Source organism: Amphiura filiformis, chromosome 18 (assembly GCF_039555335.1).
Source record: "Amphiura filiformis chromosome 18, Afil_fr2py, whole genome shotgun sequence".
Lineage (NCBI taxonomy): Eukaryota > Metazoa > Echinodermata > Ophiuroidea > Amphilepidida > Amphiuridae > Amphiura > Amphiura filiformis.
Window position 1 is genome coordinate 23,854,488 of NC_092645.1, and position 20,740 is coordinate 23,875,227.

Consider the following 20,740-nt stretch of genomic DNA (forward strand, 5'->3'; position numbering starts at 1 on the left):
TGAGCTGAAAATGGGCAAATTTTGACTATACGTTTTGAAAATAAAGCCGCAACAAGCTCAAATAAGCGGTGGACTATTTTAACCGAATTTCACTGGTACATAAATCGTGGAGTGATTTGGTGGTGCGCCCTCTTATGTTACATTTTGGGATTCACTTTTCGGTAAATCCCATAACCCTTTGCGAGTAGGCCTACACCTGAGAACTCGTCATACTGCGTCGCGCCGATGCGCACATCGTTTATCGAACATCGTTACTGCGCATTACAAGTCGGCGTGACGTCAAATGACGAGTTCTCAGGTGTACTCGCAAAGGGTTATGGGATTTACCGAAAAGGTGAATTGCAGTCTTGTCCATAATCACTGACAACGTGATGGGTACCAATTATTTTGATACACCCTCTATCAGCCCATCAGATGCTATTTCCCATTCGACACCCCATTCCTTTTTAAAAGAAGCATTATTTGGAAGCAAATCACCTAATGTGTTTCAGGAACACTGCATGTTGGTAACATCTCAAATTATTTTGTTGAATAGTTTCCTATACAGATGCTAGATGCCTAATCACTAAAGTAAACACGTTACACTCTACATGGTCTTGCTAGTAGGGCTGTAGTGGGCTGTAGTTATTGAAGTAAATCGCCTATTGCAGCTTGCTGAATAGGCCTACAGATGATGTCTTATCACTAAATAAATAAAATTATAAAACAATTATAGCTAATTATACTGACCATGGTGACCTGCTTAACCAATCAGTTATGTGTATTGGCAGCATGTGATTGCTGTAAGCCAATTGCAAACATGTTTAATAATAAAAGGCTAAAAATTTGCTACTCTGAGCAGTCTCACTGAAGATTAATTGTGCTAAATTGTCCTTGTCATGGGGAGCAGGATTAGATATAGCAAGTTGGATAAAGGCATACAAACGAGGGTATGAGATTATTAGGAATTATTTCCTAGCATCTTAACTATGTGGTTGGTGGGTTACAATACTCAAGACACATGTTATGTAAGGGATGGATAAACTGTGCATATATGAGATGTGGGTGCAAATGGTTTCAATGTTCACTGGCGTGAACAAAAAAAGGTTCTAAGTTGAGCTAGAGTGTAGAGCACACCACCTCAATGCCTTCGGCAAAATATTTCCCTAAGTTCAGGTGTGCCATTTGCGCATGCGCGAAAGTAGTTTGATTGACAGATTTCACCTCTGACCTCGATCAGCTGTTTTTGCGACAGTCATAACACTGACAGAAGTATCCAGTTGCGAAAATCGAATTATTTGCCTCATTTTAGCGACGTGCTTGGACTAGTTTGCAATAGTAATATTAGTATTCAATTCACTGAATATTTAGAGAAGCAAATGACATGATGGATAAGGACAGTTTAAGGCCACGGACATCGAATATACCACGAAAACTAGCTCGTTCACGTAGCGTTTTCGTTGTCCCACTGGCCTACTACACGTAGATTGCCTGGCGATCGGAGTGTTATCGTCAGAGCACCTCGGACTACACGAAAACATGACGAGATTTGTCCCATTCACCACTGCATCACACAGATCTGTTGTTCATGCACTGTCATGACTGTACATTCATGATCATTGCAATACAGTGTATGTCGTGTATGTGTATACCGTTCTCCTGGCTGAGTATGTTGGGTGTGTTGTTTGTACCTCGACTCTGCAAGAAGGTGAGTTTCTTTTTATAACTCATTAATTTTTTTAATGCACAAGTAAAACTAAACGACACAACATTAATTTTAACTGGCAGTGAGGATTCGCTATAGTATAGACGAATCCAACGAGCCAAGTCATGGTCAGGATTTGGTCGGCCATTAGGCCAAGTAAAATAAAAAACATGTTTCACGTCCGGGTTTTCGAAAAAAAGGAGGAAGAGGGGTCTTTTTATTTTCTATCACAAAATTGGTGTAAATAGCCATACTTAGAGCTCAGTGTTTTAGCGTATACAATAATGCCTGGAAAAAGGAGGAGAGTTACACCCCTCAAATGATCACAAAACCTTCCTAACGTGTTTCTTGTATCTTAACAAGGCTATAGAAAGCATCCTAACTTCCTAGACATATATTTTGAAAAGTTATAACCGAATTTCAAAAATAAAAATATATTTGAAGAAACCTCAAAAAGGAAGCGGGGAGGGGACGTGAAACATGTTTATTTTTTTTATTTGGCCTTATTAGGGTCCCTGCATGCACCAAACAGGTGTTGTGAGTGCCCAATTGGGTGGATTAAACCCGCTTAAAATTTGATGTGAGATTCTTTTGTGTTGTAAACTGTCATCATTCTTTTGTCTGCGTGTAACACGGGTGGTAGAATGCAGTTTAAAATATCCTTCAAGGGCGCATCATTTCACATTTTAGGTGAGATAGTTTGGTCCCCACGTCATGGCTATGGCCGCCATTAAGGTGCAGGAATGCGTGGAATTTGATGCGTCTATAGGAAAATATGATTTTGACTTCATCTTCAGTCTCAATCCCAACCCACAGCAAGTGAGCAAACATAACGTCTTGATTTTTGCAGAGTATGTAGGCCTACTATATGTTTACAAAGCAATCGTGTAAAAACAGGATTTTGAAAAATATTCAGGGCTTTCCCCTTAGCAAATGTTACAATGGCTTTAATTACAATGTCATACTGTATTGTCTTTCCAGAAACTGGCACACGAAAGGTCCATTCAGCAAGGCATATCTTCCAAAAATCTGAACTATAAACACACGCTGAAGCAAAGCACCTGCAACCCGAACAGCACAGCTTTCCTTATTGAGGAGGATGTAAGTAATTTCATTTACAAAGTTGTAGCCAAGGGGTGCAGCACACCACACAAAATGCCAATACCTTATTCCTATGTGTTCCTATATTTAATTCTCAGGCACGACAGGTATATATGAAATGAAAGTGCACCTAAAAAAAAAAATAAAAGAGAAAATCAGAAGGGCAAAAGAAAAGAAAAGGGACAAGGAACCCTTTTCTACCGAAATTAACCTGATCATGACCGAAAATAGTGTAAAATACTGAACTTTTTGCGTGCTACGTCCCAATAAAGCCTTTTTAGAAGCTCAAAGACATACAACCTCTCTATGTATAATTGTATGATGCAACTTTTTTTGCAATGCAGAGTTTTTTGTGTACCACCTAAGTTTTATTTTGCCCTCCTTACTAAAAAAAGATGGCTATGCCCATGAAACTATGCACGACTAGTAGACTTAGTAAATTACAGATTAGTGCTTTAAATATGTCTCCGCTCTCACAGTTCATAAAAAAAAATTAAAATTGCAAAATGATTGCAAGTGACTACTTTTGACTTTATGACCTTTGACCTCACACCTATTGAAATAGCATATCATGACTCTGCTACAATAATTTATTATTTTGGAAGGAAAATCTAAAAATTTAAAAGATAGTACATTAAGGCTTTAAGGAGTACTACACCCTGGCCAATTTTGTGCTTATTTTTTGCATTTTTTCGCATAAAAATTATAGCACATTGGTGACAAGTAAGATATGTATAGGGGCAAGGACTCCCAACTACTGTACTGAAAATTCAGCAACTCAAAGCAAATATTGGTTTTCCCTCATTTTTGACTGTAACTCCACAACTGTTGTCTGTGCTGATATAAAATTTCCAGTGCAGTAGTTGTAGTCCTTGCCCTTATAATATACATATCTTACTTGTCCCCAATGCCCTATAATTCTTGAGAAAAATGCACAAATAGGCACAAAATTGGGCAGGGGTGTAGTACCCCCTTAAGGCACACAAACAACCTAGATACCATAATCCTGATAATAATGTGTAATAATTAATCATTGGCTCTTATTTTATTTTATTCCAATTTCCAGGTGCAGCAGTACTACTGAGGATACTGGTTTCGTGAAAGACAAAGAGGATGATGGTTTGGAAGTCAACAGCTGGCATCTGTTATCTGTCGCATCACTCGCTAGCCGTACTATAGGGCTTTTTAAACACACTATATCCGAGAACTGCTAAAACCCACTAACCGCTCCACCCAAAAGGGGGAATTAGCAGTCTGGGTTTAGCAGTTCTCTGGATATAGCTAGGTTTTACGATATAGCATGGTTTTGGACCACCACAGTCAAAAGGCCGTAGTAGGGCTATCACTCGCATGCATTGAAAACTTTCCCAACATTATGTCAACAATTAAATTTTTTGAAGAAAATCTTTTCTGGAGGGTGAACATTTGATGAGAACTTAAATACTTGCATAGTAATTTATGTGGTGCATAAACTAACTAGTAAATGTTTGCTCCAATTATTAAAATAATAAGGACCTCAACAAATGACTTTGACATCATGTGATGTAATCGTAATGCATAGTTCCTTACAGGCTGTAAAAGTTGCATGGAATTATTGGAAATGTTCTAGGCACTTTTCTTTGGTTTGCCTCAAATTCAGCAGTGACGTCAATGTCTTTTCATGGCTGCGCCACACGAACCACCCTTTTTTGCTACACAATTAACTATACGCACACGATTCAATACGGCGCCCACTAAAATATGCACCTACGTCTAATCTACGTCACTACTGAACTTGAGGGGAACCAATGTATAGCCAAGGTTCCCTAGTCCAAAAATACGGATCGCTAGTCCGAAAAAATAGGAAATGGTTCACAAGTCCAAAAATAAATAAGGTTTACAAGACCTTAGCAATGGAAAATCTGCAGCCATTAGGACTAGCGACCATTTTTTTTTGGACTAGTGACATTTATGACTAGCGCACCTTAGGATTAGCGGATGCAGGATAGAGTAATTGTAGACCAAATTGTTTAGTAGCTGCTACTGGTTTACCTTCATCCCCGTAAATATGATGAGTATCCAGTCCACTAATCAAGGGTTTAGGACCAGAAGGCCTAACTGCAATAGCTGCCCCATAGACATTTTGATAATTTATCTAAAATATGACACTTGGCAGCTATTGCAGATAAGGCCTCGTTAATGTCTGTTATTTATTAAATAAATAAAAGAAGACCCTACATGTAAACCCTTAACATAAAACTAAAATAAAAGAAGGTCCTACATGTAAACCCTTGACTTATAAATGCTTTTAAAGGAGTGTAAGTGTTCATAGTTTATTATTGGCAGACACTGTTTCTTTCATGAAAGCTGTGACTGTGCATCAATGCATTCACACCCAAAGCCTTCAGGAAAGACTAGCCGATGTCAGTCAATGCTACAATGTAGTCTTTTGTGAAGGCACCATATTAACACACAAGCTGGACTCGAATTTCAGTCAGGGCCATTGCCTGCAGTTTTCAGTTTTGGCCTTTGTGCCCCTGATCTTTGTTAACTTCAAGGTGTTCTTCATTCCTCTTGACAAGTGGTGCCAAATGGCCTTGACAAAGGGCCCCCCCCCCCAAATGAAGGTCTGAACAAAAGCCTTCTCAAAAGACTAGTGGCTGCCAATAGACTGTAAATAAATGGTCTTTTTGCACTCATTATCTCATACTTCATTACTAAATGTATTTTTACACCTATTTCTCTGGTACATAATTATTAGAAAGACAAGAGTTCATGAAATAAACAAAAATGCATGGTGAATATGTAGCTTTGATCATTGTTTTAATTTATTTTGAGATCTGTAAGGAAGTGAAAAATAAAAGCACTATTTTTTCATTAAAAAAGTATGAAGAAGGAAGTCCAACAAACCAAAACAGTTGAACACACCTACTTAATAGATAATAAATGATGGGGATTTTTTTACTACATGTATCCTCTATTGTGTGATGGAAGATATCCAATAAAAAGTCTGCACAAAAAAGTAACACAGCTGAAATATGCCTATAAGTTCAGAACTAGTAATCGTTTCCACAATATTTCTACATAGAAAGAAGGATGATTTATTTACGCTCATTTTGATACCACATTTGTGAAATGTCGTTCAATACTGATAACACATTACATAGTGCTTTTAAAGAAAAACCACAAATTTAAAAGTTGCCATTTACAGCAATCAATGGTTTCAATCAATGACTTCATATCAATACAAATAACCGCAACTTTCAATTCGGGTATTTTTCTTTAAAAAACACTGCTGTGTTGTTATTATTGAACGAGATTGGACTAATGGGGTATCAAAATGCGCGTTCAAATAAATCATCCTTCTTTCTATGTTGAAATATTGTGAACACAATTATTAGTTCAAACGCTACAGGCATGTTTATAACAGCTGCGTTACTTTTTGTGCAGTCTTTATTTTTATAATACAATTCAGCATATTCCCTCTAAGTGATTGTGATCTGGGACAAATCCAAAATTGGATCTAATCTATTAGAAATATTCAATCTAGAATTCAATCTTATTTGATTTTTAATCTAAAAAACATTTGGATGGATTTTTAAAAATCTAATTTGAATACATCTAATTTGATTTTAATCTAAGGGGTTAAAAATCAATCTAAGCAATTTTAATCCCATATATTAAAATTGAATTAGATTGAATTCTAATCTATTGGATTGAATATTTCTAATAGATCTTAATAAATTTTCACACATTCTGTTACACCTAATTTATGAGTCCCGACTTTCAACACAAGTATTGTTCTTCAATTAGTGAGATTGAAGTGCGTTTCTGAATCCGGTCATTATTTCAGTCCTTTTTAATATTTCATTTGTTCCATGACTTCCATCTGCCTCCGCTGCAAAATGTGACATGAAATGGCTCACAGTGGCATTGGTTAATGGTGTCTGGCAGTTGGTTGTTACTTGTACAGTGTAGCTCTGACCTTTTAGTAGGCCTGAAAAAGAAAAAGAGGATTTTAGAAAATCTGTCAGGGTAAAGCTGGGACAGTGGCACAATCCCCGCATGGGGCTGTTACAGCAGCTTGGTTTGAAATCCTTGCCCACCCACTTCCCCCAAATGAGCACATGCATCTGTATTCCCCAGCCCCCCCCCTTGGCGGTGGTGGCAGATTTACCCCAGCTAGCTGTTCCTTGATTGCAATGAAAGTGTAGTTTTGCCACTGGTGCCCCCAATCCCCCCTCCACCATCGGTTGCACACCACAGGGTTCATTTATGTGCCATATTAGGGGCTGTGCAATAATTATCGGGGGTAATAAAATGTCCGAACGACCCACCAAAAATAGCTTGCCCCCCTCTCAGCCTGCAAAATAATCGCTTTCCTCCCTCTTTTGGCCTGCCAAAAATCTTTGCCCCCAACACATGCCAAATTTTTTGGGATCCCAATTTGCAAACCTTAAAAGGTCTAGATATGTTGCGAGCACAGCGAGCATGAAAATTTGCATATTTCAGCGTTTCCATACTGTTTTCCTAAGCCTTTTTAGAGCATTTTATTTAAAAGGCACCCCATGAATGTGTGCCAAAATTGCTTCCCCCCCCCTCGGATCGCTTGCTTGCCCCCCCATTTTAAGGGCTCATATTGCACAGCTGAGCCCCTTATAGGTATAAGGGGCTATCATTTTCTTCAGAAGGGGGGTCATGAATATACTGGGGGGTCATAGAATTTTAAGACCAAAAATAGGGGGTTATAATTTTGTAGCAATCAAAATAGGGGGTTATAGAATTATTAAGGGCTGGCGACTGGTGTAACTTTTCTTACACTTTTTTGAACAAAATGTGCACACAATCTTTATACAATGCAAGATTTTTGCGCTCTCCGTGCGCCTTCTTTACGCTTATGGTCAAAAATTTTAACGCGTTTCGTGTACTCCGCTCTAAAATTTTGACAGAAGGGGGTCCTAAAATTTTTGACCCACGATAGGGGGTCGTAAAATTTTAGCCCGCGATCCGCGATGGAGGGGGTCATAAAAATTGACTTCAGTCACCGACATATTCATGACCCCCTGCCGAAGAAAATTACATCCCCCTGAAAGGTGAATTCAGTCAAATTTTGCCATCAAACACTGCATCATTTTATATCAAAATAAACTCCTTGATTATAAAGAAAGCCAAAACTGAAAATCGTTTTGTCATAGCACTTTCCGTAGCAAAATTACATCTTGTCACAGATTGACTTTCATGATATCATCAAAAACATTCAGCCAACATTAGAAGCTTCAATTGGCAAAACAAATCAGGATCTAGGCTCATGATGGAATTTCCGGCTCATGACAGAGCAGCTTTTCTACGGTGCGGGAACTGCTATCAAAATCCTCTAAAATTCCATGTGCGATTCTCTCATTACAAAAATAAATCATATATTTGGGTCAAGTGAAGTATTGACAACATATTCATATAGGTTTCCTTGACCGATCTTTTCTTTACGAGGAAAATTTACAAAATATTGTTGTATTTTAGCCTAGTCGTAAGAGATTCCCATTGAGTTTACATGTACGAACCTGTTATTCCCACCTAGACCATGCCAAAAACATGCCCACATTTCAACTCGATTATCTACCAAACTGGTCATAGATCTCCAACAATTTTTTGATATGACATAAATGAAAGTGTTACTTACCTAATGTATCCATTTTCAGTCGAGATCTATGACTGGAATTCCTGTAATTCGTTGCCAAATATTGGTATTTTCCTCACTTTGCACCACACAAACCAATGGAAAAAGTTACTTCCGGGTTGCCGAGAAGGCAGGGAAAGTAGGCGGGGCTTGTGAGAACAACTTCTAGAATCGTTTGAGTCGGGACGGTAGAAACACCGAGTGCATTAAAAGTAACGAACCCAATGTGGTGGTGTGAGTGTAGAGAGTGAATTTCTTTCACACACAAGGAAGAACAGTCTACTGGCAATAAAATGCTGGGTCTAGTCTAATTGAAATCCTCAAATACCTAATTACCTATGATGGTCTAACTCATTTTTCATTGTAAAAATTGGAGTTGGGCCCTTCTTCCACTCAGGTATTCATTTGGTTCATCACCCTTTTAACCTTGGCGCACGGAAACCGACATGACATTGGATCATGACATTGGATCAGTGAAACCTGTGTGTGGTAGACTGGAACACTCCGTGACAGGTAAACACAACCACGGTGAAAACACTGCACAGCATCGAGGCCTATGTTTGTTGCGACAGATCATTAATTTTTAATAAATATCACCAACAATCTGGGTTGGTAAGTATAGCATTAAATGTAAATTTTACTAGTATTCATTACATTTTGTATTTATTGTAAATAAATATGAATTAGCGTGAATAGGACTATGCACAAATTCAACATCGATTTTCAAGGATTACGTATAGGCCTATACCATGTATACGTAGACTTCTACCGTAGTCTACTTGTCCATTTTGCATACTTTGGCTATAGGCCTACACGGCGCGCTGATTTGTATCAATTTGTGTGCAATTCACTGAATTGATAGATTTTTACATCTGATATTTTCAGTCGCCATACTCCTCTGTTTGTTAGCTTCCCAAGTGTTTTTTTACTCAGGCTTTCGCGATCAATAAACTGGTACATTCCAAAATCAGAATTGTTTATTATTGAAGTGAACAATTATAATATGCAAGATATGTTGAATTCGATTATTTTATTGTCACTAATCATCTAATTATATAAACTCTTTATGACAATTTTACTATTAAACATCAGTATAATTTTGAGTTCAACGGAATGCGTTTATCATGATTAAATAATAATAATAATAACATATCAAATTACGACTATGGCATAGTCTAGCCGATAGTATACCGTATTCACTCGAGGGGCGTAGCCAGCTTTCTTGGTCAGGGGGGCAAAATAAAATTTTGGGGGCATAGACGAAAAAAATTGCAGTTGCATCATACAATACATAGAGACTGTATGTCTTCGAGCTTCCCGATAAGGGCCTTATTGGGATGATGTGCGCGCAGCGCAAAAAATGGTATTTTACACTATTTTCGCCCATTATCCGGCTAAAAAGGGCTTTATCACTACAATGTGCGCGCGTAGCGCGGCGCGGAAAAATTTTGTATTTTACACTATTTTGGCCCTCAATTTGGCTAGAAAAGGGGCTCCTTGCCCTTTTTCTTTTCCTTTGCCCTCCTGATTTTCTCTTTCATTTTTTGTCAGAGGGGCACTTTTTCTTTAATTTTTTTGTCAGGGGGGGCACTCTGCCCCACCTGCACCCCCGCTGGCTACGCTACTGCACTCGATAGTTAGCACATGTGCCTACTATCGAGGGCTTTTGAAACGTGCAAAAACGGGAAAAAATGAACAGCACCATCCACAAAAGTGACAAAGGTGTAAAGGGTTTTGAGCAAATCATCGATACACATAGCTGTATACGAACAATTAAACCTACACATTTGTGTGTTAACTACATTAGCTCAGTTGGTAAAGCGACAGACTTTGAATCATCTTAAGGGGTATAGTCCATACAAGATCCCGTCCAACAATTTTTCTTAAACTTCGTACCAATTAACTTTCATCGATATACTTCCAATATCTAAAATAAAAAAGAGTGGTCACCGAGCTCATTTTCGAGAAATAACCATTTTAAAAAGGCTGTTTTTGGGAAAAATTAGTACAGGCGTCTATGGGAAAATGAAAATTTCAGACATATTTTCGATTATAACAAAAAATCTACCCCAACAATTTTGCTGATTTTTTGATATAATATGCGCACTGATAGGAAGTTTCATTAAAGCTAATAAAAAATGGGGGTCACCGAGTTACTTTTTTCACAATTTGAGCAGAAATGGCATATTTTTTGGTTCAAAATACCAGTGCGATATCATAGCGCGTCACTCGCAAAAACTTGTCGCAGCTCATACGCGCTAAATTGTCCGCGTATGCAGGTGATATCGCAAACACCTGCAACATGACAGGGGTGATTGTCTTCGGTTTTATTAACCCTCTTGATTCCAAAGTATCCATTAGGTTATATAGTTTCACTCAATATGAAGTTCTTCAAAAATCGAAAACCAAAACATTACATTTGAAATTGAATTGAATTTGAACTTTGTCAATACTGCCGTTTTTTCTCGTTGTTTTGCATATAGCAAAAATACCTGTAGGCCTACCTATTTGACAACTTTAATGACTTATCCTTCACTCCTATGCAATTTATAAACAATGTTAATTTTTTGCAGGCTATCACTGCACTGAATAGGCCTTTAATTATTAACTTAAATATTAGCGGATCCTGTTATTTATCATGTTTAGAATGATATTAATATTACTCAAATATCATATCATTTTAGGCATGTCCCCAGCAAACACAAAACATTTTCGACATCATTCGCAAAGGTTATAGAAAAGGTTGCAAACGTTTAAATGTCGGGTTATTTAAAGGGTTATAAAGGGTATAAAACGTTTTATTAAACACTCAAAAAAGTTATACTGCAAATATTCTAACATAATGTTATTTCAGTGTTGACAAAATATTTGGCAAAAACTATTTGCAAAACATATTTTTACAATAACACTTTGAAAACATTTTAGAAATATTATTGTAGTGTGTTTTCATACAAAAACGTATTAAAACGTTTTCATAACCTTTATATAACCCGACATTTAATTTACTTAAATCAAAACCCAAATATTTAAAACGTTTTAACGTTTTGTGTGTTTGCTGGGACAACTTGGTTCGATCTCATTCTCGTTTTATCATCAAGTTATAAAGTCAGTTGCACGCTAAGTAAGTCAGATGTGAAAATAGACATTTTATTAAAAAAATAAAATTGACTTCATGTGATATAGGCCTATATTTCAAATTACAGAATTTTACCTTAAAATACTATTGAAATAATTTCATGATATTAATTATCAGCAAAATAAGAAACTACTTTATAATAAATAAGTTATATAATACTAGTTAATAAGACAAATAAAAAAGGCCGTTTGATATCACCCCTTTTATATATTTTTTCGTAGGCCTACTGTGCCTGTTTAAATGGACAGTATGCCTAAGAAACAAAATATAGACCTATTTTTATTTATATAATATAATATAAACCTATAGCCTAAATTATTTTTACATATTACTGATTTCCTCTTGCCCAACCTTTACCAAAATTGAGTTCAATTGTGTTACATTACATTACGAAGTTTCACTTTATAGGTAACCAAATGAGATATGTGTAACGTTAATACTATTTAATTACATCATAGTTTTCTTTTCCATGAAATAATACATTTTTTTTTTTTTCTGAAATGGGCTCGCCCTAGTCTAATATTAGGCCTAGGTCTATATATTTTGTTATCTTGGTTTTTATTTTATCTTTCTTTTCCCTCATTATTTAATTCTGTCTTCCTTCTTTCTTACCTTTCCTTCTTTGTTTTGTTTTCGTTTCCTTTCTTCTTTTTTTTATTCTTTCTCACTTCTTTCTGTCGTTGTTATTTATTTGATTGATTACATTAATTTTTTCAGTTTCCTTTATTCTTAAATTTTCTGTTATTTCACTCTGTCTTTCTTCGTTTTATCTTCCTTTTATTCCTTCTCCTTTCTTTCTTTCTTCCTTTTATTAGTTTTCTTTCTTTCTTTCTTTTTTTCTTTCTTTCTTTCTTTCACCCCTGAACTTTTTCTTTCTTTCTTTATTTCTTTAGTTATTTCTTTCCTTCTTTTATTCTTTGTTTATCTTTCTTTCTTTTACAAAAATCATTGGTAAATGGTGATGAACACACGGTACTCTCGCGTAGCTTCTTACCAGCGTCTGGCGCACACTCCACGCAGTTTTTAGCTTGACGCGCGCGTGTCGGCAAGAACTGCGCGGACAAGATTTCACAGAAATTTCAGTTAGAAACGAGTGCGTACTAGACGCGTGGATTATACCCCTTAAGAAGAGCGAACTGAGCAGGAGTTCGAGGCTCGTTATAAACTTTTCCGTTGCTTTATTTTTATTTTGGGGTTTGAGCTTTTCTTGATAAATTTAATCTTTGTTTTTCATTTTGTTCTTTATTGTTTCTTATTTGCTTTATTTTGTTTTGTTTCTTCTTTTCTTTTCTTTTTCTTCTTTCTTTCTTTTTTGTTCTATTCATACTGGGGTCATGGGCTATTTATTCAACAATGTAGTTGGGTATGCCCTCAATGTTAATAAGGTGGTCATGGTCCTCTTTGCCATTACACGCTACAGAAATTCCATGGCTCTGATGATGGTTCCCTTCTATCAAATGACTATCGTTGAAGACTGAGTTCCGCAGTCTATTTCAAAATACTGACTTTGTTTTACATCAAGAAGGACACAATTTCTGCGACGTAAACGTGATATGGACATGCTTTTTAACCACAAAGAAATCTTTTGCATTTTATAATTTTAACCTTATCCATTATACTTTTATGATTTTTGCAATACGAAAAATAAAAAACAAAGAGCGTGTTTATAGCATGGAATTAAGAGACATGGAAGTTGGTCGATCCAACACCTATTGAATTATTTACGTAACATTCTATAGAGGGTACGTATCAAGCTATTGTGATAACAATGAAGTCAGCGTGTCTTTGATGTGGATCAGACTTGCCGCTTTTATTGCCAGTTCGTTTATTTACAGGTTTATTATTTTGAGCAAAAATCGTGTTTTTCTTGATTATGTTTCAAGTATGTTGTTTTTATTCGGAAAAAAGTGACAGGGATGTTAGATTTGTAATCCATAATTACAGAAATCCAATCAAAATATCGATTTCTACCCTATACTTACAGATTTTCTTAAACTTCAAAATATTGGAAATCATGCATTTACGTCTAAACCGCTAATTAGCGGTAATAATTGATATGCGCACTTGGCACATGCGTTACATTGTAAAATGAATCTCGCATCTATTTGTGTGCCCGGGGCTGCCCGAAATTGCTGTTGACCAGAATGTTCCAGAGTCGGGTATTATCTTTACATTTTGCGTAAAATAAATTGTATTTCATTTCATTTTCTGATTTAAAACTGCTATCTGAAAGTCTAGCATATATATACATTTAATCGGTAGGTTTTCACATAATTACATACTTTTAATAAAATTGTATAAATTAAACTGATAGCATTCTGACCATTACGTAGGGATTTTATAAAATCTGTTTGTGTTCATAAAACTAGTCATGTATTGCGGTAATATAACACAGCCCATTGTCAGGACTTAGTACACGACCTCGTACTGCTATTGATTTTTAAGCGGGAACTTTGATTTTAGACATGGTACACGTTGACCATGCGTTGACTCAATTGTTCCACTTTCACCTGTACTGCTTTTGTTAAGTATCGCGGCAAGTATGATACTCACTTTGATGTAGTATTTGACCAGCTTCCATGTGTATTACTTCCATGTTTATAGTGAGCCAGATTATGCGGTATTTAGCTGGACTGCCACGCAGTCTGTATTTGTTTATGTTTTACTAACCATTGTAAATCTAGACAAATCTAAAACTACGCGGTAGTTTAGCTAAATAACGGAAAGATTGTCTCACTATAAACACGCTCATTGTGTAAGGCTAGCTTCAGACTCCGTATTGTACGTGCAATATTGTATGTACAATACTTTTCGTGACGTCAAAAAGTATTACACGTGCAATAAATATACGTGCCACGACGAGTTGAATCAGATTAAATAACGCGCTATAACCCTGACGGTTCATTGTTTGCTAAATCCAAGCGAGGTCACCAGAAAATCTATGCAAGAGAAATTTCTACTGCTGCTGATGAAAAATCCTAGAGTGCGTTTGGAGGTTTTTTCTGCACTTTACCAGTAGCCCTAATAAATTCATAAAACAATGAAAATCAAATAAAGATTTAGGGCAAATGTTTTTACTCACTGCTCATCTGATCCACTTTCCCAGGAAACTAAATACCGATACTCCTTAGTTTTTCCCTGACTTTCCAGACATAATTATGAGTAAACATCAAATTTAATGTTTACAAAACAATCAAATATATATACATTATTTTGCCTTTTGTACATAAATATTGATATCAATAATGTAGGCCTACAAACATAAAAAAGGGGGCCTAAGAGTATGTCTATTTTTAATCATATACTAATTCCGCCATGCCCAAACATATCTTATTATGAAATCGTGTAATGGAACCCAAATTCCAATCAAAAATAAAAACAAATTTGTTATCAAATACACTAGGCCTATACATTGTATTATAGGAATGTAATAGATGGTTCATTTTAATAAATAAATAGATTAACACGGGTAATGGACAAGAAATATTTGGCAATACCGGATTTACCAGAGAGCCAGTGGATAAAGAAATTAATTAAAATTAAAACAAATTAAATGAGAAAATGAAAGCAAGGACATTTGGCGAAGTATTGTTTTAGAATTCGAAGGAGTCCTAAATGTTATCCTGGCCCCAGGACACTGATTAATGTAAATTCGACCCATAGTTATTTTATCTACTTTTGCGAGCATTCAACCTGTTCAATGTGATTTATGCCTATTTTTAATAAAATTCCGAAATCTGACGTATCAACGTTGTATCGTGCACAAATTATGATTCGAGACTATTTCATTTGACACGGTTGTATGGATTTCAGAAGATCGGTCCTATAATAGATATCGATTAGAGAATTACAGCAAGAGGCTTTGAGGATGCCGTAATCCTCTTGACCATCAACCAATCAGAGAGACATATTTCAGAAATATATTCGTAGGTTTGAAACTCTTTCAACTCTGAAATATATATTTCAAGTAATCTCGTTTCACACTTTGGCTTGCAATAAAGCCACGAAGGGCGATAATGTTAATATACGATTTCAGTCAAATATTGGTGCAAATATACGATTTCGGTCAACTATTTGGCTATCCTTTGCCCAAAATTATGAAATGTTTATTAGTAACAACAACTCTTAGGAGGGTTTTCGAGTAATTTTAGCGAAATAATGAGGTTAAATAAAAGAAAACCCACTTACAATTTTGGACGCTTAACTGTGGTGTTCTAGGGGAATTAAAATATCACAATTAACATGTTTAATTCAAAATCGTTGTCCTACAAGCACATGTTCAGATTGTGTGAACATTACAAATACAAACAATAAGGTTGAAAAATAAATTAAAAAATATCTAAAAATGATTTTAAAAGATCGTCTATTTTGTAGCTTTATGACACTGAATAGGCCAAATATCTGCCTCTGACGAAAAAAATGTTTTCCATGCTGATTTGTTTTTGTAACAAGTACCGTATGTCATTTCAAAAAGAAAGAAAAAAAGCGGATATTACTTTTTTTAAACTCAACGCATTACTATACGCCTATAATTAATAAATGAAAAAGTATAGAAGGCGTTGCATCCGGTTCTGATGAGGGGAGGGGCACAAGCCGTTTTCGGCAGTTTTCATAGGGGGTTTTCTAATATTTCATATCAAAGGGGGGGGGGGGGGGCCTCCGTGCCCCTAACGCTACGGTTACTGCATTAACACGTTTATATTGTGATGATCATAAGTAGGCATATCATAACATGCCTCAACGATATCAATATGTAAAAAGGTGTTGCAAATCCATAACACAGCGTGTTATAATGTAACGAATGCTATGCCAAAACTTTAAAAATATCAGTATCAATAAAATCAGAACCAGAATAAATACAAAGGCCTACAAATAATACTTTTAAACTTTCTAAATCAATATAGGAATCTCTAAATCAATCAGTTATCAATCAATCAATAAATCAATCAATCAATCAATCAATCAATCAATCAATCAATCAATCAATCAATCAATAAATAAATAAATAAATAAATAAATAAATAAATAAATAAATAAATAAATAAATAAATAAATAAATAAATAAATAAATAGGCCTAAATAGATAAATCTATAAATAAATAAATAAGATCTGAATGTGCCATTTATATTATTATTACAATTTTAATATTATTAGTATTAATACGACGTATTATTAACTTTAAAAAGGTGCCTATTGATTATATAATAATTCAAGTACAGTTGAATCATGGTAGGTATTATCATTCCGTGCACTCACTAAATTTAGAACTCTTAGAAATTTGGCAACTCCGTATCAATTAAGCAACCTATGATTGTAGCAAAATATATATTTTCCCGGTACATACTATTTATTGCACGTGTAATACTATTTGACGTCACGAAAAGTATTGTACATACAATATTGTACGTACAATACGGAGTCTGAAGCGCGCTTAACATGTAAAATCCCGCTCCGATTCAATTGTGCCTGTTACATTGTGTGCTTTATTGAATCAGGGACCTTGCATAGAGGCCCTGCATGAAATGATCGATTGGCTCCAGACAAAGGATTTGAACCGGTGTCCTTCACCGTAGTTATAGCGGAGTGCAGTCCATTCAATCAAATGTTGTCATCAACCTATTTGATCGTAGTGCAGGGTTATGTGTGTGAGACGAACTGTCACGGTAGATTGCAATCATGCTTTTGTTGAATGCATTTGAGTAGTCCGCCATATTTACGGGATGATACGTCACATGCAAGGCCTCTATATGCATGATATGGAGGGACTAGAAACGGCTTCCACCCATTACCATGCGAGTTGCTGGTTTACAAATTATCCTCAGTTGAGCAAGCATGAATAATACGTTGATCAATAGACCCTGGTACGAATCCAAGCACAGTTACAACACAGCGCGTGGCTCGTCTTGTATACATTGCGAAATGAGCCTACATGTTTGCCTACAATGACAGACTCTAGAAATGCCAACATCATCTTAAGATGTTCTAGCATTCTGTATCTCCACAAAATTATCACATTTTGTGTTCAAAATCCTATGTAAATGATTTTCCATGCTACACAGAAATTGTGTTCGACAAAGGATAGACATTTTACACAATTTTACATAACTTAAAAAAAATATTGGAATATTTTGATGTTTTTTTAAAATATTTAGTAGGGCAACATGAGTAAATAATAAAATTCAAACATAGCGCCCTCGGCGCAACTCGCATACAATCGAAGGTCGAAAAGATAATCTGATAACAATAGCTTGACAATAGCTATCAATAATCTGTTTCCAGTCCCTGATTGAATGGCCAAGCCAAAAACAACAAGCCAAAGACGAATTCTGATCACCAAGTGGGTTGGAGAAGTATGGAAGGACATTACAATGAAGGAACCAGACATAGACCTACTGTACATATTTCGAGGAGCATAACAAACACCAATTGGTGTCGGATGACCTTTGACATGCATGCATTCTTTTGTCGAGAGTGACATGGTCTTTCAATTCGTGCCGAGTGTCCTTGTCAGACTTGACTATGCATCAGTGGTCATGAAAGGATTCAATTAACCTCTGCCCCAGTAATCCCAAGCAATTGTCTGATTGCTCCTCGGAAGATGTATCATACTCCTCAAATGATAGTCATATAACGACCAAAAGATAAATGACTGACTATCATTGAAGACTAAGTTCCGCAGTCTAGGTGAAGCTGAGTCCTATCAAAATCAAATAGGAAACAATTTCGTGCCTAATTTTAACACCGGGATTTTTTTCAAATGTATATCCAAGAACTATATTTTTTATTTAACATTTTTTATTCAACATTACTGAAAAAAAAAGTTTTTTATTTGACCGAGAATTTTCAAAGCAAGAAGGCGTATTTCTGAATTGTGCTGAGTTCAACATGTATCGACCGACTTTTAGCACGACTATGCGTAACAATTCGCAAGGGAAATGTTACGTGTAATCCGATTATCACTGTCAGCTGGATCATGCTTTTGAGTTCTGCACCACGATCGATATGATCGCAACGCAAAGTCAGGAGGGTGAAAGTGCATATAGGAACAATGCCAAAAACTACGTCACGCCGGTCACGCTATTGTTCGACTTAAACTACATCATTCGCCATTTTGTAAATATTAACGCATGATCGTTGCTTTGAAGTTTCCACCGGATAGTCTGTGGATAGCGCAAGAGCATGCTTTGACCATGCAAAAAAAAATGAATATCATGAAGATGTTTAAGATTGATTCTTAGATGTTTCAAAAATTACCGTCATATTGCATAGATTCATCAAAGAATGGTTTGAAGTACTAACCTTATTTAGTAATTTTAAAAATCGGGAGAATTTTACAAAATCAATGTTTTTACCTGTCGGTATTACAACTCGTGAAACACATTAGTGATGTGCCTGGGTGACCTAATCTACTAACCTTTAACGTTTCCTCTATGAACTCTAACCCTCCTGCAATATGGCGCCTATTGTCTAGAGTTAAACTACATCATTCGGTGTGTTACGTAATAGCTACGATGCCTATCCCTTTATATCCCTGGCAAAGTCTATGGCATTCAACACCATTTATTGTTCTATTGTGTCCCAGCAGCTATGTCTGCCATTGCGGTGTAGCATGGGTGTAGGAATGCATGAAATTGGATGGAGGGGTGAAATTTTAAAGTTGATCCAATTATTCGCCAGCGAAATGTTACGTGTAATCCGATTATCACTTTGTCTATTAGACACGAAATGAGCGTATTTATTTGCCTTCAAAAAGGTGCGTGATCCAGTTACCAAGGAGTTATGTAACCACTCCACTTTTAATCCAACTGATCTCTAATTGTTCCTTTGGTAAAAATAAATAAATAAATAAATAGATAAAAAGCCCACAAAAAAAACCTTCAAGAATTCTCAAATCAGTCCCAGAACAACGCCAAATATGGATTAAAAGACCCTTGACCTTGGATGTACAACAGCATGTTATGATCTAATGGGAAACTGTGCACATCAACAAACACCATTTATATCAAAAAGGCAACGGCCGATATAATTTAAAACCACATAAATTACTAGAGTTGGTTCTTCTCTTGGATTTGGACCAAGCTTTAGAATATCGAATGTTGCGTTTTGAAATAAAACAAACCAGAAATTTATCACCCATTGTAAAATATATGGCACATGTACCGAATACATGTACATACATTGGCTGACCTTGTGGATTTCCTGGCCCAGCCATGCTAACCACATAAGGAGATTATACGATTAACCTAGTGCAGCTATTGTCATAGCAGGGTATTATTATGTAATACTCCTGATCCATATTTGGCGTTCTCTTGGACTGCAAATGTAGGCCTATATTCGTAGTTAAAAAAAAGACCTGTAAAACAAACATGGCAGAGAAAAAAATCTAAATAGTGAAATACTGAACAGATTTGAACTTCATCGAGTCTCGAAGTCCGGCGTTTTCCAAACTGAGCTAATGGGGTTCAGATATACGGTTGAATTGTTCGTATATAGGTATGTTTTGAATAAATAACCCATGACCCCAGTATGAATAGAACAAAAAAGAAAGAAAGAAGAAAAAGAAAGGAAAAGAAAAAACAAAACAAAATAAAGCAAATAAGAAACAATAAAGAAACAAAATGAAAAACAAAGATTAAATTTATCAAGAAAAGCTCAAACCCCAAAATAAAAATATAGCAACGGAAAAGTTTATAACGAGCCTCGAACTCCTGCTCAGTTCGCTCTTCTTAAGATGATTCAAAGTCTGTCGCTTTACCAACTGAGCTAATGTAGTTAACACACAAAGTTGTAGGTTTAATTGTTCGTATATAGCTATGTGTATCGATGATTTGCTCAAAACCCTTTACACTTTTGTCACTTTTGTGGATGGCGCTGTTCATTTTTTTTTTCGTTTTTTGCACGTTTCAAAAGCCCTCGATAGTAGGCACATGTGCTAACTATCGAGTGAGTACCAAGGAGTTTATATAGGAAGGAGAGGAAATAGATTATGTAACGCTTATTGTTCCTTTGTGCCAATTGGAGTTCCCGACACGCTATTCATCGAGAGGTACCTTTTGTTCGAGACAAAGGGCTTCCGCCATTAAATCGGTAACTGACCTGACCAGCGTATTAACGCTATAATAGGCAGGCTACTGTCAATGAGTGATGAAACGAAAGTCACGTAAA

The 20,740-nt window shown here is 36.0% G+C and overlaps 1 protein-coding gene and 1 long non-coding RNA gene across 2 annotated transcripts in view; both read left to right on the forward strand.

Annotated features, from left to right (window-relative positions):
• The first annotated feature begins 2,592 nt into the window (after positions 1-2,592).
• Positions 2,593-5,566, forward strand: LOC140140024 (uncharacterized). The gene is made up of 2 exons (XR_011857199.1): positions 2,593-2,785; positions 3,852-5,566. It is a non-coding gene; the product is annotated as an uncharacterized lncRNA (long non-coding RNA).
• Positions 5,567-8,885: 3,319 nt separating this feature from the next.
• Positions 8,886-20,740, forward strand: part of LOC140140025 (placenta-specific gene 8 protein-like) — a 45,864-nt gene continuing 34,009 nt past the window's right edge. Inside the window, exon 1 of the mRNA XM_072161837.1 lies at positions 8,886-9,050. The gene's annotated coding sequence lies outside the window, so the exon portion shown is untranslated. The remainder of the gene's footprint in view (positions 9,051-20,740) is intronic.